The sequence below is a fragment of the Meleagris gallopavo genome, chromosome 14 (assembly GCF_000146605.3).
Source record: "Meleagris gallopavo isolate NT-WF06-2002-E0010 breed Aviagen turkey brand Nicholas breeding stock chromosome 14, Turkey_5.1, whole genome shotgun sequence".
NCBI lineage: Eukaryota > Metazoa > Chordata > Aves > Galliformes > Phasianidae > Meleagris > Meleagris gallopavo.
In genome coordinates, this window is record NC_015024.2 from 19,316,188 (window position 1) to 19,326,617 (window position 10,430).

General features: G+C 44.1%; 1 protein-coding gene across 9 annotated transcripts in view; it reads right to left on the bottom strand.

Moving 5' to 3' along the window:
• TMCC1 (transmembrane and coiled-coil domain family 1) overlaps positions 1–10,430 on the bottom strand; it is a 100,036-nt gene that overhangs the window by 60,549 nt on the left and 29,057 nt on the right. For 5 of the 9 annotated variants that reach the window (XM_019620259.2, XM_019620268.2, XM_019620264.2 and 2 more), the window contains one exon: positions 9,288–9,529. The gene's annotated coding sequence lies outside the window, so the exon portion shown is untranslated. Of the gene's footprint in view, positions 1–96; positions 324–9,287; positions 9,530–10,334; positions 10,352–10,430 lie in introns of those variants that run through there. The other 4 variants (XM_019620262.2, XM_019620263.2, XM_019620261.2 and 1 more) reach the window with 4 other exon arrangements.

A 10,430-nucleotide genomic window follows, 5' to 3' on the forward strand; every position in this document is an offset into this window, starting at 1 on the left:
ATTTAAATGTAACTGTGTTTGGAAGCTGGGCTATTTAAAACTGTTTCAACTAACTGAAGGGATATCAATATGACTGAAGTTAAAACTGGATCTTACAGAATAACTGAGAGGCTCTTGGGAAGGCACATTTTCTCCAGGGACTTCTGGCCAGCTGTCAGGGCTGGAAGCAAGATAGACTTCAGGGCAAAGCCTTCAAGATCAGGCTGATCTGTACCCATTTCATTTTCTCCTCCTTTTCAGTCACCCAGATGCTCTGGGCACAGGTCAGAAAGGTTGCTCTTGTTTATCTTGAGTTCAGCCAACAGGATGCAGAGCTGAGAGTGCTGTGAAACACAAGTGCCTTTCACTGTGCTGTACAAGAAACCTTGTTCTAAGTGCTCTGTAACCCAGGCTGAACCACTGCTGTGCCTCACAGTGATCTGCGAGGAGGCAAAAACCAGGCAACACCCACTGCAGCAGCACCTGTGCACCATTCCTTCAGAACAGACTACTGGAGGCTGTTCTGGCAAACATAATTCCTCGTATGGATATAATAAAGGGTCCCATCAGCACACTGAGCATGAACACAAATGAGCAGGAAAGGATTTAGAAATTTAGAAAGCCCAGCTGGGCAAAGCACACCACTCCCACAGACACAACCCTGGCTCAGTTGTTCCGTCCCAGAGCAGGAACAAAGCATTCCCAGGGCCACTTTGACACACTCGGCGTTCCTGTGACAAGTCCACAGCCAGGACGGATGCTGGCTGGAGGAACACAGGAGCAGACAGTGTCAGCAGGGAGCAAACACATGGCTCCATTTCTGCAGCCAGATTTCAGAAGAGCCACAACGTTGGTTTACCCACGTTTTCCAAAGGAGATTACTTACTCAACCAGTCATTGCCCAGAGCAACATGCCTCACAGCACAGCTGCCCAGCAGAACTCCTCCAGGGCTGCTGCTGACACCCCTGGTCCTCATAAAAATCACCAGAAGATGGCACAATTTTTGGTGTGTGAAGGGATATTTCTCTATAGGCAAATGAACTCTGCTGAAATAACTCAGAGCTGACTTGTTTGCAGCTGCAGTGCTTGCTACAGATACAAAGCCTACACAGAAACTGGGAGAAAAGCCAGAGAGCTCGGGGAAGAAAACAGAAAAGATTCTGCCTTCCAAAATCTACTACTAGTACAATACTTGAACATCCCTAGACCTTAACACTGATATTCAACTACAATTAGCTAAAGAACTCTCATATTTATTTTATTTCATAAACGGGCCAGGTTCAGATCTCATCACACAGCTGTAGTCCACAGCTGGCAGGGATCTTACATAGCAGATTCTTACCATCTCCCCTATTTGGAGAAAGAAAAGATTCTTCTGCTGCTTCCAGGGTAGAATGACTTCTACAAAGAAACAGCCAAGCTGACTTTGAGAAATCCCACAGTGCTCAGCCAAGCTCATCCTTAAATAGATTCTGTATCGAGGCAAACAGTTTCACCAGAAAGGCTGATGGGGCAGTAGTCACATAATGGTAACTGGGAACCACGGCAAGTGATTTATATCCATGGAAAGGTTAACGTATTTTAGAAGTGTCATCGTTCAGCAGCAACAAGCAGCAGGGTAAAAATGGATACAGAGCTCTGAGCGTTCAAAAGTAATCCTGTCAGCAAGAGGAACTCGGGGGAAACCAGAACAGGTGTAATATTCTGGGGCTGAGGGTTGGACAACGTTTGAGGAGGAAGACAACAGCAACAGAGTGATAATTTGAGCAAAAAGAACGACTGGATAACAGCAAGACAGCTCAGCACATGGAGAAACCAGCTTCATTTTTTTATTTAGATATTATGATTTGATAGAATGATCTTTAAAATCTGAGAATGAAGAATTTGGGAAAAGTGCAAGAAAAAAAAAGTAGAAATTAAATTCAAAGTTACAGCTGAGCCAGCAGCAGGACAAACTTAAGGGCCAAAAAACAACACTGTTTTTAATGGAAAGAACATCAGCAGTTTTCAAGACAGTTCCTCCTCCAAAATTCATGCCAGAAAGGATCTGGAATTCTAGTGAAGCCCAGAAAACTACATCTATAGGGCTGCCCCTCACCAGGCCACATTCCTGACACTGAAGTACTCCGTGTAGGAAAGTAAATGGAGTGTGGATGAAAGAGCAAATTGAAAGGCAGGAACAGGATGCTCAGCACAGTAAGCAATCCAGCTGGAAGATGAGAAAAACTGCTCATGGTATGTGTAATATAAGCCAAATCTCTGTTGAGGCTCTGTGCCTGAGACTTCGGAAAAGGGCAACAGCCCAAAGCCAGCTACACTTGTGCAAATGGTGCACAGCAGCAGGCAGCATGCCCCAGGGAACTGACTGAATTAATTCAGCAGCTCAGGATAAGGAGCCAAACAGAGAGATGGGAGGCACTGGGTGAAGAGTAACTGCCACTGCAATAGAAGCAGGGGACGTGGGGCATATCAAGAGATCTACTGCCAACTGTATAATGCTACAGGACCAGCATAGTAGGATAGCAATAGTTTTACTGATTTGTGTCTAACGATTTTCCTAAACCCTGTACCCTATTCCCAGCAGTATCCAGATGCCAGAAAGGAACTCAGCTGAATGATGCCGATTCTGCTGCCCTTGCTTTCCCTTCTCACACCACAGATGCAGCAGGAATGCAGTCTGGTGGTTGAACAGCCCCAGCCACTGACATCTGGGCTTAAAGTGGCAGTCAGTCCTGTTATGAGGCTTTCAGCACGTCAGTCTGTGCCTGATGTTTTCCTACATGCAAAATACGAGCCTTCCAGCAAGCTGAAGGAGAGAATACTGAGGGTGATACTGGTGAAGGCATTTTTAGTGCCTTTTAAGTATTTTTAGATAGAGAAAAATACTTGGATTCTTTTGAAAGTAATGCATATAGATCTCACTCCTGAATAACTCAGAATGCAAAGGCACTGAATTTTATGAACACATATTTATGTTTATGGTAAGAAGAACTAAAGTCAACCGATACATGCACTATAAATCAATTAATTGATCAGTAGCCCCACAGCTTACACAGTAAATCACCTGTTACTTGTATGAGCCCAACAACACAAACTCACTCCACACCATCAGTAGAACAGCAGAGATGCTAACTATGTCTGTGCACGGATTACAGCCGCGGAGCAATGCGTTAAGATATTTGGGAGCAAACACAGCATTACTTCTGAGCCCACAGAAAACATGTGACATACAGTCCTCCTCCTTGGGTCCTCGCAGGCCTAAACCAGACAGACAATCCACCCTGGTTTGGTAAGGGTGGCCAATGGCAGGAACCTCCCTGAGGTCTCACAGAAGGCACTAAAAGTCATTCTCCTCTGGTAGGAAGTGGGGAGAAGCACATCAGAAGATGTCATGCTTCAGCACATCCCAATGTAGTCACCACTTCCACTCCTTGCACTCCTCAACTTTTCAAGTGCTTCTGCTGCACAACGGTAACATGGCCACAGATCCACCAGAAGGTGATCTATCAGCACCATGCTCTTCTCAGACACACAGCCTGATGAAACTGCTCCTTCCTCTAACTTTATATCTGCTGCTGCTCATCAACAAAGCTAATGCAGTTTTCTGTTCCTCAAAGCTCAAATATTAATTCTTTAGGTAAGAGAATCTGTGTAACCCAAATGTAATTTTAACAGACACCGAACACCCTTGACAAGCAACAGATAACTTTTGCTCCCTCCAGTTAATTAGAAAACATCTTCCTGAACACCTGACCCATGCTGGAGTCAAACACTTTCAGCACCACCCTTGCACAGTCTTTAAATTACTGCTGCACTGAAAGCAGCACTGCCCATTGGTTGCTGCTTATATGAAGATCAACAGCTGTTCTGCAAGGTTAGAACTTTATAGTAAGGACATCACACATGAAAGTAAAATACATAAAAAGTCACAGACTAGTCATTTTTCTCATTTACAAGGAAGCTGCATTGGCTCAAGGAAGTGACTTTTTCAGGAACGCTTCCACTGCTTTGCAGCATCACCAGTTGGTACTGGAATCTCTTCCACCACTTGGAACATTCCAGTCATCGAGCTCAGGCAATGACTTAAAGGTACCAAGCAGAGGTCAGGACTCCTCCAGAAACACTGAGGTACCAATGTCTGGACATCCTGGTTTTGTACATGCTACAAACTTCACACAGAAATCAAAACAAGCATTGCAGCCTGCAGCCTACAGCTTGTACACCCATTAGAAGATTTCCAAGAGCACAGTGCTGCACTCTGCAATGATCGGACGGCGTGGCAGTGGCACTGGTTCTGTAGCCCAGCGGTTTGTTGCTCCTCCTTCTAGGAAGTACTAACTTTCTGTTAAGCATCCCCATGAAACTTCACTGCATAAAACGGAGATAGGTTTAACTCACCGTGGCACGCGAGTGGTTTACGTACCCTTGGAACGCCACTACATTATATTGCATTACTCCTACTTCCCTAGTTTTCAGATAAAAAACACAAAGGTCAAGCAGCTGCCTTAAGGTTATCCAAGACCTTTGGAGCAGAGCATCAAACCAGCTTTAGCCTTAAGATTAATGCCACATCCACATCATCTCTCACTGCTGCCCGTCTTCCAATTTGCTCACGAGCACGTAGCATTTAGTGCTTCCCTGGAGCCTACCACAGCCACTGCAAGGCTATTTCCCACTGGATTTCATAAAATCAATGTCTCAAGAAAGTTAAACCAAGGTTAAAGAAAGACTTAACTAGATTATTGTTTTCCCAACATTCCCAACTGTATACATCATCCACACAAAAAAAGAAAAAAAAAATAATAGATGTGTATGGATTTAAAAGCTCAGAAACAACACTGAAAATACAGCCTGCAGGTACCTTGCAAGAAAAAAAGACCTTTATGGATCTGGGCATATATAAAGATTCTTTAAAAGCTGGCCTGTTTTACAAGATGTGAAAGGAAACTTGCCTCATAGCAAATGTTTCTTCAGAGCACAGACTAAAAATCAGCAACTTCACATTGTGGCCAGCACAGCACTCAGCAGAAGTAGCTACAGAAGGCTGCAGTTCACAGCTGTGGAGTTTGCTAAGATGAGGCTGAGAGCTGACACTTCCACCCTCATCTAGCAATGTTTCAGGAAAGCCACATCCTTCCTTGAAAAACAGATGGACAGAAAAGCCAAAAATGCAGCACTTTCTTACAAATGTCTGCTTGCTGCTAAACAGCAAAAAAGTTACAATCACGTTTATATGCTGTGCAAGAAGCTCAGCTGCATGTTCTGAACTCAGCACCCAGGGAGAGCCTGGGAACGACCACCTCCAGTCTGAGCAGGCAGGGATGTGAGGCTGGGATTTCACAGCACCACCAGCACGACAAAGAGCAACTTAAAGAATGCACTGCCTTCCTGCAGCTATTTCCCAACCCCATGCTGACATCCCACCACTCCATTAGTGGTAGGGACGGCTGCCTACAGAGCTGTGATGTAAACCAAAACAAGAAAATTAATTCAACTCTGGATGACACTGGGCTGGGGAAGACTGACCACATTGCTGGTTGTAACGAATGGAAGCAGTGCAGAAACACATCACAATTACTCCTAAGTGGTGTTACCAAAAGACTTACATTTGCAGTTACAGCCAGAGCAGCTGGAGACATGGGATTTCGCATCATCTTCAACAAGGACTCACCAAAAGTAATTTCTTTTCTGCTATTCAAATACTGCATTTTGTAAACAAAGAAACTACTTTCCTCTTTGAGAAAGAGTAAAGAAATACTAAGGAAATATTTAAGATGGTGGGTTTTTAAAAAATAAGAGAGCTCAGGATATGGAAACAAAGAACAAATAAACCAGATTACGAAAGAGAGGTATTGGCTAATATTATCATTAGCAAAAAGTCATTTCTTCATTAGATATCTGCACATGCCCACTATTTGAAACCAGAGATTACAACTCATTAGAAGAACAGTCAGGATCTGCATATTAAAAAACATACAAATGAAATAGCACACAAGTAATAACGTCTTGACTCAGCATTCCAGCAAGGGAGAGATGACGAGGAAAGCATGCGAGGCACACAGCCCAGCAGAGGGGCACTCAGCTCTGCTGGAGCCCCAGGATGAGTTGAAGGACAGGAGTTGAGGCCTGACGCTTTAGGAAAATGCATAAACCAGAAAATTGCCATTTCCACTGGTATTCTGCTCCCTTCTCAACTCAGAAATGGGGAGAGCTCAAAATTAAGGACCAGGACAATAAAAATCAGCTACAGTAACATGCACTCGTAAATAGGTTTCCTTTAAAGTGCAGCCTTAAGCACTGCTTGTCAAAATATGCCACAGTTCAGTATCCAAAGGAACTGCTTTAAATTGTTATAATCACTTTTCTCTGTTGAAGGGATACACAGTGGTAAAGAGTTCCAATTTCAGTGTGGCAGAGGCAACTGTTGCATTGGTGTGGTTGAAGACCATCTATGTCCTGAATTTCCTTCATAGGCAGAAGCCTGCACTGAGTGCAATGCTGACAGCCTCCCTGCAAATACCAAATTATTTACAGGAGCAATTTGAAAAGCACTAATCCAGGCTGTTTTAGCTTCCCTCTTGTCAAAAAGCTCATTCACTGGAACCGATTTCATTCCTTTAAGTATCTCCTTCTGAGGCCAGTTACACTCCTATTATCCACTCTTGCTATTGCCATTATCTCAATCACATGTTCCAGACTCTGGAAAAATACATTACCAGGCCATGCCAAGCATTTTGGCAGCAACTTTCCACCAGAGAAAGGAGGTGTGGTAGAGAAAGTTCAGAGATGCTCCTTAGTTCTGCCAGGAGATGCTGCTACTATGTGTCAAAGCTGACTCAAATGTCAGGAACAAGTGAACCACAAAGAATGGAAAAACAGCTATTTTCATCCCACTTCCCAAGAAGAGATAAAAGGTTACAGCACAGCTATTTCGGGCACTACAGAGAGGAAGTCAAAAGAATTGGTCAGAAAGAGACTGCCTCTCCTTGCAGCTCCCAGCACATCCATCTGTGGCAACACCAGCACAGAGGACAAGATTTAACACCTCTAGTTCTACAGACAAAGCTTTATTACAGGCTTGGAGTTACAAGAGGGTTAATACATGTTACATCAGAAGGCTTGCAAAGAAAGAGATCTACCAGCAACCCAGGCTGTGTGTGATTTTAACATGTGTCCTTATCCTGGGTTTCGGAAAGCATCACATTCACACTGACTTGTGGAAGATGACAGCTGACCTAATCTGGCACAGACTGGTAAGATATTCCCCCCAGTGACTCAAAACCAGCATTCCTTCTCTGATCTTTGAGCAGCACGGACCTGAAAACTTCTATTTTCTAACACCAGCAAGCCATTTGGTGCAGAACAATCACAGTGCTTTTCCTACTGACTCAGCTGCTTTTGCTGTCAGCTATGTGAAAGTTTTCCACTGATTGAGTTAAAAAGTAGCAACTTTGCTATGATTTAGTTTTCTTTAAAGTCAAGTTGGTAGCTTACATTACCTTATCACTCAAACCTCACCATCTAGGTCATTAATGAAGAGGCTAAACAGGATTGAACACAGTGCCAAACCCTGCAGAACTCCACTAGCAACAGGCCTCCAGCAGAGCCTTCCTGCCACTGACCACAATCCTCACAAGCAGTGTAGCAATTAGATACGCAGACAACAAGTAGGATGGCAAACTACCTCAATATTTCTCATCCATCTCAGTGTCCACATATCTAGTTTGCATTTCCTCAGTTTACCTATGAGAAAGTTAAGGCAGAGCATTGAAAGCTCTACCGCAGTTGAGCCAATCAAATGCACCAAGCCAGTCATCTCCATGTAGAAACTGTCAGGGTGGTTGGGCATAATGACTAATAGACATAATCACCTCCGTGTTTTTTAACATGCTTGAAAACTGCTTCTAGCACTATTTATTTCATCCCCTTCCCAGAATGGAGGTGAGCTGACTGACCCACTCATGGTTCTCTCCTTAAAAAGATTCCTTCTGGAAGATGGGTGGAACTTGCTTTCTTTGAGTCCTTAGGACCCTCCTTGATCAGCACAGCCCTCCCAAGATAACCAACAGTGGCTTTGCAATGGTATCAGCCAGTTCTCTTACCACTCTCATGGGTGCATCTCAATAGGTGCCACTGCCTTGCTTATATGTTCCCTACCTTGTTCCTCCCCACCAGTGAACAGTCCTTTCTACTTTTAGTTTTCCCACCACAACCCTGCTGCTGGACCAGCTCAAGACTGAATCCAGATGTTATCTCAACCCAAATCTCACACCACATAGGATCACCATGGCCACATCCTTTAGAAAGGTTCTTTTCCATCAAAAATGCTTTTACTTCACTGAGTCAGTAAATCACTCTAGACCTGAATCAGTAAGTTCCACCGTAACAGACTCTGAGCAGAAGTCACTCCTTTTCCATTTCTCCAATCTTAACCATTACTCAGACTCACTGTAATGTACTCTACCACTGTTCTTTACTCAGGGACCAAATGATGTTATTCATCACTGCCACTGCTCACCCACAATCAGGCACTTGTTCAGCTCTCTCCTACTGGTGGTGATTTACCAACACTAAGCCTCCATGGGTCTGCAGCTTCTATTGCTCTCAGGAAGGCCAACAGTCTTTCTGCTCCCCATTACCATATCCAGAGATTATAAAAAGCATATTTATTTCCTATCAGGATAATTACCATGGCAACTAACCTCCAGGAAAATCACAGCCAACAGCTCCAGGATGAAAAACTGGGCCAACAAGGAATTTACTGAGAGAGATGGACCAGTGCACGCAGCTCTGAGAAACACTGAAATCTGCCAAATTTCTCTCCGAAGAAACTGTAAGCATAGGTGTCTACAGAATTCCCATCACAGCTCATCTCCTAAGTCGGACCAATGACACTACCACCCAGCTCTGTATCTCAGCGCTCTTTAACATACTTTGAAATGTTTAGTTACCTTTCAGAACAGTATTAGAGCAGCATTTCTCTGATGTGTACTAATTCATCTTTCAGACTAGCTATGCCAAAAGAGAAGTAGCATGCTCCAATTCTTTGTGATAAGATGTTTTTCTCCTTACATGTCTTCCCACTATTCCTCTTCCTCCAACACATAACAGACATTGGCCATCTACAGCACGTAGGGAGCCCAAGACCCAATGACTTGTGTTCTGCACAGACAGCACATTTTACAGCCCTTGTTCATTGCCATTCTTGAACACTTAGCAAAGGTTCACTTTCCAAACATATTTGTTATTGATTTCAATAGCAAATTTTGATTACCCATGTGTTATGGGACACAAAAGGTATACATACCTCAGCATTGCTCAGGCTTGCTCATCTCCTTGCATAGATATGCTCATAGCTATAATCCAAACATCTTCAGTAAAGATCTAGAAACACTTTAGAAATATATATTCCATGAGAAAGAGGAAAGTCAGGGGAAGGCAGGACATAGCATTTGTTGGCTCCTACATTTGCAGACAACTGCATTCAGTAGTGTGGGTCATCTTCACAGCGAGTCTTGGCAACAAAGCTTCTTCATAGAGGACAAAGACCTGCCAAAATTAATAAGCACAGTAAGAAAAAAACATTGACATCTGACCAGCAACAAAGCATCACGGCAAATCCATCTCCTTCAAAGAGAAGAATCTACTCTGACTTGAAACAGTGGGTTTCTGTCAGCTATGGCACATTTAATGTCAAGAGACTGTTTCTAGTATTGTCTCCTATTCTGAGTAGTTCACCCTAATAACTTAATTCGAAGAGAAAAAACTTGGAGCACCTGGGTTAAGTCTGACCACAAGGGAGCACAAGCAGTATAAGCATAACATCACACTGCAGAGCGCCATATTTCAGACAAAGCTTCCAATATACAGGAACACATCAGCAGTTAGAATGGCTGTTCTACCGTTCATTCGTTAAAAAACGGGACTGAGATGCAGCAGAAATCCTTAATTCCCATTGTTTGCTATAGAAAAATGGAAATCCCCAGGCAATGAATGCAGCCCTACACACTGCGCCGCTCCCACCACCTCGCTCAGCACAAATCCCAGCACTGCCCACAGTGCGAGGAGGGCACAGGCAGCACACAGCAGCAACGCCTGCAGAGGGAAGGAGCTACAGAGCTGCGGATGCACCTGGATTAGTGCCTCCTTTGGTTACTGCACCTTTACCCATGACCAAATAAGACGCTAACAGAGCTCAAACGAGGGAGCTTCCTAGGGGAAAAAAAACAAAAGACCAAAAGTCCACAAAAACCAAACAATTGTATGGGATACACACTGCGGGGGGCACAAAAGAAAACTTCTGGTTTGTTTGTTTGTTCGTTCTGAAATACACTGGCCTCAACGTATTCCTTACCACCGCACACCGAGCAGATTCCCCCACCCACGGCGCAGCTCAGCGGACGCGCACAGAACGAGCTGCCACGGGGCCGCCTCGCCCCGGACAGCGAGC